Source organism: Lepeophtheirus salmonis, chromosome 14 (genome assembly GCF_016086655.4).
Source record: "Lepeophtheirus salmonis chromosome 14, UVic_Lsal_1.4, whole genome shotgun sequence".
Classification (NCBI taxonomy): domain Eukaryota; kingdom Metazoa; phylum Arthropoda; class Copepoda; order Siphonostomatoida; family Caligidae; genus Lepeophtheirus; species Lepeophtheirus salmonis.
Window position 1 is genome coordinate 25380655 of NC_052144.2, and position 18043 is coordinate 25398697.

General features: G+C 31.0%; 1 protein-coding gene across 2 annotated transcripts in view; it reads left to right on the forward strand.

Annotated features, from left to right (window-relative positions):
• The first annotated feature begins 7139 nt into the window (after window positions 1–7139).
• klar (klarsicht) overlaps window positions 7140–18043 on the forward strand; it is a 289070-nt gene continuing 278166 nt past the window's right edge. For both annotated transcript variants that reach the window (XM_040724997.2, XM_040724998.2), the window contains exon 1: window positions 7140–7459. The gene's annotated coding sequence lies outside the window, so the exon portion shown is untranslated. The remainder of the gene's footprint in view (window positions 7460–18043) is intronic.

Below are 18043 nucleotides of genomic sequence, written 5' to 3' on the forward strand. Positions count from 1 at the left end.
TGCAGGGTACTAACGCTAGTAGTTGTATAGTACTTGTATAGTTGAGAAGAATTGACTCAGAATATATTAACTACTAGTGTTGGGTTTAGGTCTGGAAATCCGAGACCGGTCTAGGACTGTTATTTTTTTTTACCAAATTAGTTTGGCCCAACAAAAAAGCTCGAACTGGACCGGTCTCATATAAAAATTTGGTCTATATCAATCCAAAGGAAAAGTTCGCTCTAAATCGGTACAAAGGAAAAAAGGAATGACCTCATATGTTTTTGCCAGTACAATGGCGTTATATGAAGTTTAAACACAGATAGCTCGGATTAATTTTGATCCCTCCGTCTCTTATATTTATACAGTATTTAGTTCTAGAAATTATCGTGTACTTATGAAATTTTTTGAGAAAAAATGAAAAAAAGTTGGTCTCTCATAATATGAGACAGAAAAAAAATCGGTGTACAAAGTGAGACTGAAAAGAAACGGTCCCTCTTCTGAGACCGCGGTCGGGACCAAAAAATTGGTCCAAATCGGTCTAGAAAAAATCATTTAAAACCGAACCGAAAAAAAGAAATCGGTGCTGAACCGAGTATCAACACTACTAACTACTGACTGATTTTGCACCTTTTCTCTCTGTTTCTTTTTGTACAAAAGGTTGCGTGATCCAATAAAGGTAATGACGTGGCAAAAATGTAATTTTTTTAGTTTTTTTTGTGTCACTTTGTCCATGATTTAATGGGCTTTGTGCTCAAGGTAAATATTAATATACGTATGTTAAAGTGTCCATTATGTCCATTCACACATAGTACCAAAAAATGGTTAGCTTTTTTGGAACATGTCTGAGCATCACTTCACCCTAATATATACATTTATACTAATATGTGATTCCATTCAAAGGGTGATGAAGCAATAATAGAAAGGAAATCAAAGAGATATCAAATACATAAATATATAAACTTTGAAAAGGTTAATCAAAAAGCATACCATATACTCGTAGCCTTTATTTCTATCTTTTCTAAATTTTCAAAAGATTTTCTTTGCCATATGTATCTTCAAAATGAGAGACGCATTTAAATGAGAGATTTATACAATACATATTATGTATATCTAACTATTGTATACCTATGAGGGTACATATTTGGTACTATTCAATATGTAATAGTTATAATATGTAACACTAGCAATAATGGAAATGAAGGAACAGGCAGAGCGTTACTCCACATAAATATTGGTCTTAAAGACAAAAATCAAGGCATATCGTAAAAAAGTATTGTTATCTTACTGGTTAATTACTCTGTAGATTAGCAAAAATGGTACAAAAGCAGTTTATGCAGTTTCAACTTAGTAGAGTTGGATCCCTTGATTCCAACTGTGGCCTTATTTTTTCTATTAGCCTCAATGTCTCCAGAAGGAGGCCATAAAGTTGTGGCAATCTGCATTATCTTAAAAGTACTCAAGAGTGAATTTAGTACGACATTTTTTTTTCCCTCACATTCATCCAAGAGAAAACTGATTCGCAGAAGGTTGTTGATCCAAACACACCAGAAACACGAAGATTCAGTTCCTTATTACGATGGACCAAATTCCTTCAATACATTAGGTTCAACAATCACACTTTTTGCTCGCAAGATTTCCCTTTTGAGATACCACAGATGACGCTCCTCTATCATTTCCCTGGCTGCCTTTACATTGTCCTCTTTCCATCATAGCAAATTCATGGAAATTGAGTTGTAAGTTGTAGAAAATATCGTGAATATTATGAAGTATTTTTGTAGGTAACTAAATTTGTACACACATTGATTACGTGGTCGTCGTAAAAGATTATTTTTATTTAACTGGTTAGACATCATAGGATTTTCCCTTGGATTTACAGCAATTGGATGAGTATTATGTAACGCAAGATGTTATCGTACAAATTTCAATTATACATATATAAAGTACGTTTGATGTAGGCGAAATCAAAAAAAATGTCCAGCTTGATATTATTTTGATACGTCATATCATAGATACATTAATGATACATCATTAACAAAGATATTCAGAAACTTAGGGGAGACTGAGAACAGTTGCAACAATTAAAAATCGAGTATTAGTTAGAAATTAAGAATAGAAAAAATAGCTATTTTTGAGAATTAAATAACTAAACCTTTCAAAGTGTTGAATTGATTTCATTCACTTTCAAAGTATTATACATACATAGTAAATTAAAATACATATTTATATTATAAATCACTGATTAGTATTATATGTCGGATAAATTCTCGCTCACTAACCTCTTCAGGGCCCTGATCTGGCTAATAATGATGTGAAGTGTGGCTGTATCTTCTATATTAATGAAAAAAAGTTTGTCTGTATGTTTGATTGAAAACATATCATATTCATATTTTTGATCTCAAAAATATATATTAATGAAATCTTGCAAGGATTTTGCATGTAACATTGAACATGAATATAGTGTACACTGTATATGGTGCTCCCTAATGTATATCGTACTCATGTTTGTTATCTAAGAAATAACTATATAAACGTATTCATGATTGCAGCTTTTTTTCATGTAGCATCAAGTGTTTGTGCAGGGTGCACTTTAGATAATGCTCTTTGCTATATATTATGTATAAATATTTTTGATCTAAGAAATAAAAATAAAGTTACATTAATGAAATATCGCAGGTGTTTTGCATGTAGCATAAGGCTGAGCCAGGTAGCGCTCTAAAGACTAAAGTACTATCTGGCTCATCCGAGAGAGCCAACAATATATTATACTTTGTCGCTACTAGCGGTTCAAGCACCGGAACTGCTAGAACAGCAAGACTGCTAAGGACACAACCTTGATTACATCTATTAAAATAAAAACACAGAGAAAATTGTAGCATTTGCTGCGGCTGTCCCATTTATTCTGAGTGTTCCAATATCTCAAACTTATCCACAAGGAGTACAATGGGATTTGTGATAATATTATATCAACTGATAGCAAAATAATGAATTATTCGAATGATATAATTTATAGAAAAGCAATGTTTAACTTAATGCATTATTACACAAATATTGCTCAGTTCTATCCAATTCATCAATGAGAAATTAATTAAAATAACTTTTTTTTGTCACTATCATCTGTATCATTTTATTATACAATTGCTATGTAAATTTTGTAGCTGTAGTTTTAAATGTTAAAAAAGGCTGTTTGTAACTGACCTTGATCTCCCCTACAAGAAATATATATTCATCAGTTTGCTTTTGAAGAGACACAGCTGTTTCTATTCATTTGAAACTATGACGTAGATAATATACATTATTATATAGTTAAACGGCAGAAATAAACTGATCAAAAACCCAAGTAAGTATATTTATATGTGTGTAGCGAGATAAAGCACTCATAAATTATTATCAGTTGTCCGTCCTGACTCCTTATTTGGCATGTACTATCGATTAAAATTAAAATGTGATATTTTTGAAATCCAATTAAAAGCACTTATATTTATGGATGTTGGATTAAATTCCCTCTCTTCTTATTTTTATAACGAGTCAAAATGCAAAAGAAGTATGGGAAAACTTTGTCAATTTTGTTGTTTATAGTATTTTCAAATGAATAGAGCGTATAAACTAATGACGTCACATATTACCTTATAAATTGAAGCAAACTATGTTGATGTAGTGGCACGGGCTACAGGGGAGTGGCACTAGAACCATAGTGCCCAAGAGGAAAATAAGATAAAGTTGCCTTGCCTAAAAAATTTAAAAAAAGTATTTGCGATTTGTTTTTTATTAAGAATATGTTATTCGGTCAAATTTGATCCCTTTCAAAAATTTAATACTAGACTTAAAAAAAAGTTATTTGTCTCTTCAAAACAAAAAGGTTATTAGTCAAATTTTGTATCTATTAAAAAAAATACTGCCAAAATGTCAAAAAAAAAACAACCAACGATCCCAAACCAAAATTCTAGTGACGGTTCTTCCTCTATATAAAGTGGCTCCCACTTAAGTCACCAGTATATAATTTGGCCCTCACTTGTAAATACATTCTGGCACCGGTGGTACATGGGCCCCTAACTAAAAAAATAATATATGAGCGTCAAAATCGAAAGGATGTGCCGATTTTTTTAAATTGATTTTTTTTTTTTTTGAAAGATCTTTGCTAAAATATGTCCTTAATAACAAAAATGTACTCTATTTTTTATAAAAATGATCGTAAAATGAATAGATATGATTAAAATTTTCCAAAAAACCATTGATCAATAAAGCCGTTTGAGATAATAAAATGTACCTATTTTTATTCTGGACGCAAATTTTACAAACACTCTAAAAAAGGAATAAGATTCTACTGAAATTTAACTTAGGTAAATAATAATATACTATTTCAATTTTATAAAAAAAATGAAGGAAAGTATTCTTACTCCAAAAATAAAATAGTTATAAAACAAAAAACAAAAATTTGTAAATTCACATGCCCAAACACGTTCTTTTAAAAAAAGTATACAATGTATAGATTGTCTTTTTGTAAGAGCGCGAGGAGAAGGCGGTAGCGAGACATAAGGTACACCTGAATTAAGATGCTTGTTAATATCAACTGTCTGTTTTATGATTTTGGATAGAAAAAATGAAATACACCTTTAAAGAGGTGAACCTACTACAAAAAAAAGTATTAGTGCAGAGCAAGGTTAATAAAAATACAAGGCTATACCCTCATAGTGTATGAGGGGTTGCGTGTTTTGTCAAAATCTGTCTTTTTTACCTTACAGTCGATACGATACATTAACTTGAAAATTCTATAAATAGTGACGTCTTAGACTATGATTGGTTACGGTTTTTTTGGTCAAAATCTGCCTGTCCTGCCCAGCAGTCGGTACAATACATGATATTGAAAATTCTTGCAAGCCCGATTACATGATGGTATAACCTTGTATTTCTATTAACATTGAGTGCAGCAAAGATACTATAATCATATTAAAACTCATATATACCTATTAATTATATTATGCATTTTTATATCATTTTAGACCGAAGATAGGCGAAAATTTCAGACTTTAAATTATGAACAAAAAAGAAAAAACAGCATACGTATCAAACGTTTTTCCATTTCTGAAAGCTATACTTAATTTTTTCTTTACATCTTCCCCTCTTTAATAAAAAGGCAAAAATAAGAGATATATATCTGTAATAGACCATAAACATTTGAGTCATTTTACGATGTATATTTTGACACACAAATACACAACAGTTCTGCCCTTGTCTGGCAAAAAAATGTATCCGACTTCAATCAAATTTTATAGAAAAGCCAAAAACGTATGTATAAGAATTTATCCTTTATTTGAATGGGTTGAATCTCAAATTGTATTTATTCTTATATCGAAGAGGTCACTGGGATCTCTCACGTAATCTCCAATGGTGTAGTGTATAATAAAATTTTAGTTTTTGCACTATTTTGTTTTCCTTAGCAGATGACATTATTATTTAATTCCTGAGTAGTGAACATCCTTTCCTATATAGATTAAATAATATTAAAAGCCTGATGAAACATTCGTGTGTGCTCACAAAAGGCAGAGCTATAATTGTAAGTCCTTGTTGGACTCGCTGTAGAATTGGGGATCGACATCAGAGTAATTCTAGCTAATGTCCTTGTATATTTCCTTTTCCTCCTCATCCCTTGTCACAGCTGATTGTAGCTGATCTCATCCAAAACATTCTTCAAATTGTCAGGGTTAACATCCCCATTATACACAAGATTTTCATCACTACATATTATGCATGGTATATTCGGTAAAATAATGTGGCATATTCGGACAATGTTAAAATGATTTTTTTTTTCAAAAATATCAAAGTGAATCTTTTCACGAAAATAAATATTTTATAAAAAAAAAGTCATTAAGAGGAAGAAGATCTTAAATAAAATAAAAAATCATGGAAAAACAAATTCTAGAAAAATGTCCTCATCAAAAATTAAGAAAAGTTAAGAAAATGTTTTTAAAAAAAATGCAAGTCACTAATATTCGGACAAAATTTGAATGTGTCTCCACCCCCCTCAAAAAAAAAAAAAATCCTTTACGTAATTATTTATACCCTAGGACTACATGAATATTTATATCCAGTGATGAAAATCATGTGTAGAATGGGAAGGATAAAAAAAATCTACATGGTAACCCTGCCAATTTGAATAATGTTTTGGAAAAGATCAGCTGTGACAAGGGAGGACGGGGAAATGAAATAAAAAATGGCAATTGCTGAAATTAGTCTGATATCGATTCTGAATTATAGTCTGAGTCCAACAAGGGCTTAGAATTATAACTCCCCAACAAATCTTCAGGGTTACACTCCGTCTTTTATGTGTACATAAGAATATTCAATCAGGTTTTGAATGTAATTGAATCTACATATTGAAGAAAGGAAGTTTACTACTCAGGGATTAAATAATAATGACAACTGCGAAGGAAAAGAAAAGTCATTCTTCAGACTACCAATTCCAATAAAACAGTCCAGAAAAATATTAACAGGATTTACATCCCTATTTATTTCTCTTCCAAAATGCCTGCGACCTCAACAATGTAATGCGGACGACACGTAAAAACGCATTATATACAAATATATAATTTATCAACATGTAAAACGACGTACGAGATATAGATCTTCATAGAACGTATATATTATAATTAAAAATGATAAGGAGCAATTAATTAATAGAACGTTTTCCCTTCTTAGCTTCATGTTTCATCTTGGAAAAGTAATGCAAATATCACATTGTATTAAAACAGACATCACAAGGTTACTTCCTAAAAATATGCAATGATGAGCGGTTAGGAAGAATTATACAAAAACAACCACATTAAACAGAGAGTAATTAATCCTAGTGAGTTTTTTTTAAGTATGTAAATATGCATTCTCTCATGGATTAATTATAATTTAATATATTATGTATTTATAATAGCATGGATACAAAATATAAAAAGCCAACGCAACCTACTATTGCATGACACATACCTTTACGCTCCACACTCTTTATTATTTCGTTACGTAGTAGTAACCGGCCGGTATTATCTTACTACAACTACTACTACTCTACTACAATTCAATTGAGTGAACTCCTTTTAGTACTATTAAAATGAAGAAGCCCGGCCCGCCAAGGGAGTGCGATCCTTTCAGCCCTTCTTTTTTATTATTTTAATGGTCGTGTAAAATGTTATGAAGTGTGAGTCAGTGCGAGTTTTATCCTCCTCTCAGTTGTGTGACGCACGGGGGCTGAAACTCTTTTTTAATAAAAAATTCTACTCTTTCATGAATTGTATCATTAGTACTGTCTACTATTGCTCATACTTGTACCAGTGAGCTGCTATTTTTTGTGAGTGTTTAGTTTGAGTTATTGTGTAGTTTATATTCATCGGACGTAAGAGTCACTCTGGATCAAAGGAGTTGGATTATTATAGTATTCGACGTCTACATAGGATAGTACAACTTTTCACATTTAATCAATACAAATTATTTTCCGGTAAGACATTGTTTTAAACTTTTGTTACTACTAATAATAATTCATATTTTCTCTTCCCCTCCCCTCTTTTTGCAAAAGGTATACACTAGTCATAATAAAATATATAACCACATAAAACATTGGATATTTTTTGCAACCCCTTCATGTTTTTATTTGTCTGATTTTGCCCCTTCATTCCACGGTGGAATCTTTGGCAAATACAATTTAATGTTGTTTTTGCTACTTGCAATATAACTATATATAGGGCGAGGATTTATAAATTTAAGTACATGGAAGTAGTGTGTAAAATGTCAAGACGTTGTCGTTCATATTTGATATTATTGACTGTAGCTAGTAGTAGTAAATCATGCGCAAACAGTCTCCATCTCTCCGGCCATCAAATCATTATTTTTTCTTTCTGTTTGATAAATGATATGTTATGTAGTGTAGTATATCTCGTGAGTTGCTTAAATACAATACATGCAGCATCCATTGCGGAGAATGATTCGCCATTACATAACATTCTCGTCTTCATCATCAGTAGTACCATCAGTCGCGACTACTCATGTGTGATCAAAAATGCAAGCAAGGACTATATCTTGTAATCATGCGAATCCTGCATTTTCAAACATTTAACTCGTCATGATAATGATGAAAAACAGAGCAGACTCTCAATAATAAATAATTAATATAATAATATCCTTAGGGCTTTGCGAAATGCGGATAAATTCATTTACTATTTCAACCACATGAATAATATTTGTAGTTGTATTATAAATAGTTTTTGTGGCAGGAGCAACGTGTCTTCGTCGCGTTACAGGAAATATATTAATCAAAGTTTCCAATTAAAGAATGTAAGAGTACGGAAAAAACCCCTTAAGAGTTACTCCTTTTGGCTCCTATTACCTTGAGGAGGTGTTTGACAGAAAATAAAGAAATTTTGCACACTCCATATGGTGTTGGTAATTGTAATGTAGATGGATATTGAAGTCCTTTTGTGAGTACTCTATAGTCAAAAAGCAAATACGGAAATAATGGATTTAGAACATTATAATATTTATGTATGATCGTAGCATGTACTTACTATTTGTCTCGATGGCTACATTTTCCTACTCCTATCAAAATTGGTATAGGTATTTTGATACTTTAAAACGTTTTTAAATAGATAATTATTTACATCCACTTAGAAAGGTGTTAGCAGGATTTTTGTTTGGGATGGAGTAAGGGGATATTAAAAGACCCTTTTCATTCTTGTTTTTATAACACGGACAATTTTGTTTGAGTGGAGGGGCCAGTTGAGAAAATTTGAGGATTACATCATTGATGGCCTATTTTTTAAATAATATAATGGAATTGAATGTACGGGTTCCATAACCTCTTTAGTACTGTACCGTTTTAAATTTGTTAGTACTCCGGTACCATTTGAGTACCGAAAAACGCTACTACAAAAATGTCCAGAATTAGTAGAATGATGTCTATAGATACAAAAAATACATGTTACACTTGAATAAACTTATCATCAGGAAAGGATTTTCGCCTATGATTTTTTGAGTTGATTCTAATAGAGAAAGTCTGTCTCCAACGACTTCATGTTATTCTTGTACGTTAGAAGATTTTCACTTACCCCATAAATTGCATCATAATTAAATGTGTCGCCATCTTGGAGGGTCGTAGTTGATTTATTTAGTAAATAAAATACGCAAACTCCCTATAAATCTTAAAAGAAACTTTTTGGCTTTCAAAATAAAAATAGACTTAACCCCTGTATTCAATATAACTTTATGCCATAGATAAATACTGAATTGTGAATCTAATCAAATGTCTAGCTACTAAAATCCCTATTAAATGACTAGATTTACAATTAATTTTGACTTAGATTCCTTAAGGACGAGAAAAGTAGGATAGTATGAGTAAAGTATATGATCCTTGCAAATATAATTGTTAATTTATTGTGTAAACTATTTTAATAAGAATTTATAATGATATAATGAACTATTTTAAAATGCATATTGGGGTCGGATATTATATTATTATGATAAAGAGGTGACATTGGAGAGATGCATAATTGATACACATTTTAAAGGGTCTTTTATTTGTTGATTCCAAGTTGACATCCAAATATATTAGTTCAACATTAGTTTTCCTTAAGATTAATGAGAAAAGGTTTTTCCTTCTGCTAAAATTTGGTCGTTTATGACCCCAAGATGGCGGATATCAACAAAGCAACGTCACGTGAATATGCTTTATACCCTTGTTTAGTATTAATGTACAATATAGGTACATTCATATTATTGATATCTCTCAGGTTATGGCTGTATTTCTTTTTAGGTTCTAATCAATCATTCTACTTTTTATATATCTGTAGGATAAACATCTGGTTTTTTTGTTGGATGTTTCCTCTCTGTGTCTTATTTTTCTAATATTACTTTCTTTTTATTTCAATTCTGTGCAAATGTTCCGGAAATATATATTTACGTATGTTCGTTTAAAAGAGTTTTATCCCATCTATTTTTGAGTCTCATTTCCTTTTTAATCTCAAATATTTGTTTGTCAAATTCGTGGTGGTTATTTATTGATAATCAACTTATTCATCGACAGATGTATTTATGTACTTTTTATTGATAATAACCATAAAATCTATAACAAGGAATTTATGATGATTTTCTTCTTTTTCTTATTTCCTCCCACAAGGATCACGAAGGATTTACAGAAAAAGATCTCAACTTTTTTCTCATCTAATGGAAAAATGGTTTTACTCAATGTATTTTTTAAGAGATATTTTGCGTTTTTAATAACGTAACACACGTTGAATAATAATTAATTATTCAACTTATTTTTATTATTCAGAGTTTCTTTTCCATTTAGTTTAAGAATTTATTATTGTTTTGTTGTTTTTCTTGTTTGGATTTTTAAAACTCCCAATTTTGGTCATGTTTTTGAATAATAATAAATATTAAAAAAAAATTTGAATGCTCACGTATCATTAGGAATTAAAAACTAAATATCAATGGGGATATTCTGGAAGATAATGTTTTGATAAGTTTGTACACTGTAAATACAGGGATCGGGTCTTAAGACCGACCATTTAAAATCAACATTATGAAGATCTGTAATACCAGTATGGAGTATGATATTGTTTTAGTATGTATTTCAGATATAAATAATGACACATTCCATTCAATCCATATCCGCCATTGTCCATTAATCATAGTTTCAAATCCTGGAGGAAACTTTGCGCAGATGGTCTTCTTGATTAAGTTTGGTTCTAGATTGGATCATGACTTGGAGATAGCTTATTTGATCTTGACCTTAGACGTAGACCTGTTGCAATATGCAATAAATTGATTAATTGCGCAATAAATTAAAATGAGTAATAATTTTTTTACCGGTTGCAATAAATTCCATCCGCACCCTTCAAAGTAACTGGATATCAAAAGTTTTTAATTCGGTGTTGGTATTTCTTGTTTGGAATCTGCAAGACTAAAGAAGCTACAAATTTGAATATGACCTGTTGAAGCATCCGGTTTCAGTCAGGTTTTTTGTTGTTAGTTTCCACTTTTTTTTGCACAAAGGTCATCATTGGCAATTTTGCCTGTATGTCTGAGTCTAATGCTTATTATTTGTTGAATTGTAATCTGGTTTATATCCTTTTTATTTAGTGTTAATTTTGTATTTATTGTTTTTGGATGTTTTGTTAATTAATTATGGATATTTTGAATGTCTTCCAGATGTCCAGTTCCAGTGTTCTTTAAAAATAAAAGTTTATTGATCTTGGAAAGGATGTATTTACATTATTTTGCTATTATTATAGAATAAGTTGAAATTTGTGTCAAAAAGGCAATATTATCGCTTATCGCAATAATTTCTGGGGCAATTAATACCACAGAAAAATGTGTTATCGTGACAATCCTACTTAGACGTTAAATTAACTCCAGAGAGCATCCATTGAGCCGCCCAAAGACAGACATTTTGAAGATATGGTATGCAAAGTGACCAAGAATCCTTATGAAAGTAATACTTGGTGGAATTTTATATATTGTTGGATGTATGTGGGCCTAGTCTTGTAGCCAAAATTGCAGCCTCAAAAGCTCTTACTAATCTTGGGGATGTCAGTCCTATCCTTCTTGACAGCTAAAGTGTTTTTGTCTTTAGTAAGCCAGGACTAGGACATATGCTATTGGCAAGACTTAGTGCAAAACAACTGCACTAGTACTAATAAATAAGGAAGACGTTTTTTATGGCAAAAGGCGCGAAATTCAAAAGTGTTGGATCTTAAGTATGGATTCCTCTTTAAGTCATTTATGTGTGTTTTTTTTAGTGGTGGGTAAATATTGAGTACAACTTGGATCTTATGTATACTAAATCCATATGCAAAAATCATTTTTTCATCAATGATTTGCTTACAGACTTCCAAAAATTGCATTTAAAAAAAAAGATGATACTGATGATGTGGGGGGCATAGATTTGAGTAATTTTGTATACTTAGTATCTTCTCTTAAAGAGTGAAAACGAATGAAGATCTTTTTCTCCTAAAACAACGAGAGTTTCCTCATACCTTTTGTTTTTTTATGAGATGTTACATACATACTAACATAATATATAATTAATAAATTGACTTACTTTACTTAATGAAGAGAGTTAAAGAGTTTCTTATCTACCTGGTTCTTTTTTTTTTGTACTCGTGTAGTCCTAAGTAAAATACTCAAACCCACACATCTTACCTATCTTTAAATGTATTTTTAATCATGTTAAAATTAGTGGTGTGCAAAAGAATTATATTTTTTGTTGCTCTTGATGACTTCTTTATTATCTAATTATTCAACACTTTATACCTTATCATTATACGTATATTATAAACCAATTTACTTTAGGAAATTAGCATTCATCAAATACGTATAATCTACACTTTACAGTAATCTCTCTCTCTCTCCATGACTGTTATTATATTATATAATAAAATATATCAGTTTCATAATATGTGTGTTGTAAATATTCTCAAGCTTCTTTGCACAATATTAAATCAAATGTTTCACATCAGATGTGGCCTGTCAACACAGAAGCGAGCTGTAATATTTCTGGTTTTTTATAAAATTTGACTCATATAAGCTGTAGTACCTCCATTATTTGAATGGATTTCAATTTTTTTTTCATTGATGTTTATCTTATTGGCTATAAAACATTGCTTACGTAATGGTCGGACTCAAGAATTTCCGTTATTTTATCAACAAATGACCTTCTTGAGGCTAGTGCATCAAATTACCGGAACGGAATCGACGAATCCAAAATAGCATGTGATCAGTTTTACAGTATCAGAATCAACAATACTATTCACATTTTCAGCCCCTGCCTTACGTTTTCGCCTTGTTCGATGAAAACATGTAAAACATGGCGTATTTTCTCTTTGTTGGTATCCATTTTTGACGTACCCTCAAATAATACTGAGTCAAAAAATAATTAAACTATTTAAATAGTTTTGTAGTGCAAAATTTTATCTTTCTAACGCTATCTATCGTAAGCCAATTGCAACTACACAACGCAACATACACATTACTAAAGCCATCTATTGGGAAAATAATAGATTTATTTTTGATCCTTTTTTAAAACAATAATTTATCGTCAATTTGTATTAATAAATTACCCTGATATATCTTTTGAAGGTGCCCCAAATTACTTTTAAAGTAGCAAAACTCATTGTTACAATGAATTATTTAATTTCTTTTGAAAAGAGTCATATCCGAGCCAAATTAAGTATCATTAATCGAATGAAGGATCTAAACTATAGTAAATATATTTGAGTATATCTAATCCTGCCATAAATTTGAATACACAAAGTAAAATTGAACGAAATAATAAATATGTCTATTTAATATTGGGTTGTATATTGTATACTCGTAGATTACGTATGAAAAAAAGATACATTGGGTGTTTCTCCTAGATGTTTGTTTAAGATTGTTTTTATGTTAACTTACTATAGACAAGGAAGAGTCTAAAAATTTAAATTCCATTATCATGCTTTTTGGATCTGATATAGAGTTATTCAATCATGGATTGAATAATGCAACGAGGATCATCGAGGAGGAAGTTTTTTTTTTTTTTAAATATAATTAACAACTTTTTTTTTTAATATTTGTTTCTATTACTTTTCTTATAATCCTTTATTGAAAATCTCTTGTTTTATCTTGCATTAGATCAAATAACAACCCCCATAGGTATAACTAACCAATGTTTCTAAATTCCTTCTATTTAACCCTATAACGTCAACTAGGTTAGTGTGTGTGGTCGTATTTTTGTGATTTTTTGAAATTAGAATTCTTGTCCATTTGTAAGATTTCTTTTGAAAATATTTGATAAAAGATTTTGAATTTGTGTTAAAAAACCTGATTCTTTTTTAATTTTCAAAGTAACTAACTGAGCATTCTTGCTAATGCTTATAAAAAATTGAATTATTTTCTTGATAAAAGGGGTGTAGTATGACGTCACAACTTTTTGTTTTTCTTGCACTGATAATAATCGGCAATTCTAATTAGGGAAATTACATTCAGCTCTAATTGACTCTGATGCTTAAATAAAAAATATACCAATCCATTTATTTCCTGTAGCTGACGTTGAAATTATAATACACTTTATAGGCAGAGATAAAGCAATATAGAGTAATACGTAATAGAGATGTACGTTTAATTCATTCCTGGACCGGATTTCCTAAGTCGAAGCAAATCAATCGACCAGCTCGTATTTTAATCAAAATTCGCATGTTTTGGTACTCAAAGTAATACGTTATCTTTGTTTCTAACTTTTGCCATACCTGACGTTCATTCCTGCAGACTGAAAAGTTAATTCGAAATCCCTTTATTATGTTCATTAAAAAAGTATTTATTTAGTTCCTTTATCGTCTTCATAAAACATCTTTAAAATTTAAAAAAAAAACAGAACAACAACATGTGGTTATAGCACATTTTTGATATTTCTTGCAACACTGGAAGGGATTAGGAAAATTAAATTCGCATTATTTTCAGTTTAATGATCTATTCATTAATATATATTTGCAATTGCATCCATCAAGTTTTTGAGCGAAAAAAATGTCTTAGTTGCTCAAATAATATAGTTCAAACCCCATGTATTCTTACGGTTCATAAGTAGTCTTATCAATTAAGAGCTCTGTGGTGATTTATACATATATATATATATATATAACTCAATCAAATCATAAAGCTCTACAGAACACTAATTATATAGTTATGATGTTGTATTTAATACCTTATAATTCTATAGATATAATCTGAGGAAGTCTTTGTCTATATTATTTCCACATATTTTTGTGTCTGTGGAATCCAATTTGACCCACGGGCCTCTATGCATAACTTACAATATTTGCAATGGTAGGTATCATTAAAAGTCTGAAAAACGTACTGTTCCTCTTCTGATGCCTACGCACAATACATACATATGATTGCATAGAAAAAGGTGTGTAAAAGGAGCAATAATTTGCACAGAATATGAGGCCTTGTTTTGACAAATATATATATATTTAGACAACACAATTATTACCATCAATCGACGCCAAATGACACAGTTTACAATTGCTTCGATATTGTTCACCTTATTTTCCTATAATGAAGGGAAATAGGAAGTGATATTATAATATTTTTATAGGCTTCTTTGTTATACCGGTACTAAAGTGGTTTCCGGATTACTAGGACCGGGACTACGAGAGTTAGTGTTACAATCTAAATGCGTATGAATTGCCCTTTTAGTCGAAATAGTTTGGAACTACGTAAACTAATTTTAGTACCGGAACTAGTGCTAAAATATTGGTATTATGGTAACACTACACTGGAGAAAGTGTTATCATCTCCTTTGAGGTAGTAGAATTCCTCTTCCTGGAATGAAAGTAAGATTTAACGTTAGATTTGTGTTCAGACTTGATGGATGAATCCTCTTAATTATGTGATGTAGATTAATAGCCGTTGGTTTATATCCTCAAGGATACGATATTAACTACATTATCTACCTATATACATGTGGAAACTACCAAGAGTAGTGATGATTATAAATAGAAGAAGAATTCTAAACTTAGATTATAATCCCCCTCACAAATAATTTCAAATCTTTCTCTAGTCTTTATCCAGATTAGTAAGTCTATACTCATGTCCAAGGATTTGCGTCCTTCTTTCGCAAGTTCTTTTTTTTTATTCTTTTGTATTACATAATTTATTCAAGTTGAATACATGCAGTGACAAGAGGAAGAAAACATGATGACTCAGCATAGTATTTAATAGCTCAACCATCATCTCATTAATTATCTAATTGCTTGAGCCCTTATTTTTTAAGCCATGTCTTCATTGTACACATGAGCATGAGTTGCTCAAATTATATTATTGTTTATGCTACTAGTAATAGAGTGGCAGTAATTATTCCATCTACCAATAGGAAAGGGAGTAGGTACTTCCATTGGTGAATGAACTTGCGAATATTTATCCTCTCTCAATGAATGTATTATGTGGCACATCAACAGAAAAGCAAGCCAGAAAAATTTACTCTAAATATTGAGGCAGGAATGATATTGTACGGTACACTGTATAATTGTGCCGTACGTCAATTTTCTTTCTTGAAATTTGTGAACGCGATCGCGAAAAGTTGAAATTCAATGATTGCAACCTTTTAGTAATAAGGAAAAGGACTCGGAGTTGATCGCGGACTGAGTGATGAGGAATACAACAACTATTTCTTGCATCTTGGGTTCATCTCTCAGTCCACGGATCGACTCCTAGTCTCCCTCCCCTCCAGTACATCATAAGAGACAAACTCACAACCTCTTCCACATTATGAGGCCTTTCATGTACTTTCATGACCCTCCAAAGTAGAAGTGGATCGCGTTATAAAATCGGGATATGAGGTTTGGGTTTTTTGCCCAATCCACGGGCTTTCGGGCCAAAATAGGATACAATTACTTTATTCCGATATATATTCATTTACTCGAGGCTGTATTTCAATGTCGAAGTAGTTTTTGGTATCAATTTTGGGATACGATGGTTTTGAAATTTGCTCTCTCTCCTGGGAGATCTTTTGTCAAATGTACTCTGCAAAATCAAAGATTCATATAAATTTTTTGAAGCAGGGATTTTATCTGTTATTTGGAATCTTTTATTTTCATTTTCAGACAGTTTGATAAATGTCGCTGCGACCACTATTTTGTACAAATATTGGCCACATGGTCTTCGCTTCGACACTTTACTTAATGCATGGATAGAATGTACTTGCAATTTGCTTCTACAATTGTGTCCACGCATGCTTAACAAGAACCGAAATTTTCACATCTTTATGCTATGTAAACTTTTTCTATGAATTTCTTTGATCATGAGATCTGTGTAAATGTATTATTGTAATAGATACATGCATATTTTTTTGAGTTACGCAGTAATGTTACTTTTATTTTTGTACATATATACCGATATACATGTATCGCATGATTATCCATTGTATTTATGGTCTTGCCAAAAAAAATGTACCTACATCATAAATGTGTACAGTAGACTGGCTCATAAATTTATATTTTACGAAATGTTTGCATATTGATCAATGTTTAGAGGTTCCACATTTTATGGGGAGGGATATAGTTTTTACCTAAAAATAGTCCAAATAAGTTCAAACACAGCAATTAATAAAAAATAAATATTTTAGATGAATAAATAATTATCTTGAAGTACTTAATGTAGTTTTCTCTTAAAGTTATTATTTCTGTTAAAAAATAATAATCAAATATTTTTTGTACTGCGTATAGCGCGCAGTTTATTTATGTAGTATAACTAGATATGTGCATATACACGCATTTATTAGCATACAAGTATACAATTGTACAAGTTAATATATCCCAATTATAACTAATGTTGTGTGGATACTTATTTAGGACTGCAGTCCCGTTCAATCTCTGTCCGGTCCAGTTCCGTCCTGCATATAAGTCTTAAAACTGATAAAGTTCGGTCCTTGATACCGTAACTAAATTATATTTCCTTATTTATTAAATTAGTTTTAGTACTGACACTCCGAAGGACTGATCCTAAGACTGGACTGGACCAGACAAAATAAATAATGACTGACAAAATACCAGTTCTAATAGTGTAATAGGTCATGAACGCCTATGGCGTTGACAAATAAGTAGAGGGACTGTTTAATGTCCGACACGACTTGTCTGCAGATGGACGGCGCTAGTATCGTGGAAATTATGACTGAAAATCAAAATTTATTCTGCAAGAATACGCTTCCAATGAGTAATTTGAATTTTTCTTGATAAATTCGACTTTATCTTAGTGCTTATAATTTGAGATCCTGTGAGTTTTTGATTGGATAGAGGGCACTCTGGTGTCTATTCATATAGATCAAATAGTCCCTATACAAACTACTAATAAACAATAATACACGCTAGATGATGCCACCATCTTCGGGTATACAAACAAACTACTAGTAAGTAAATAAATCTCATTCCCTATTTCACCTTCGCACACCTAAAAATGCACGTATTTTCACATTTCTAAGTATAAGATAAGATTGAAACATTTTTTGAAAATAAAAATTTATTAGCCTGTCTAATATACACATAGTATTTGTTTG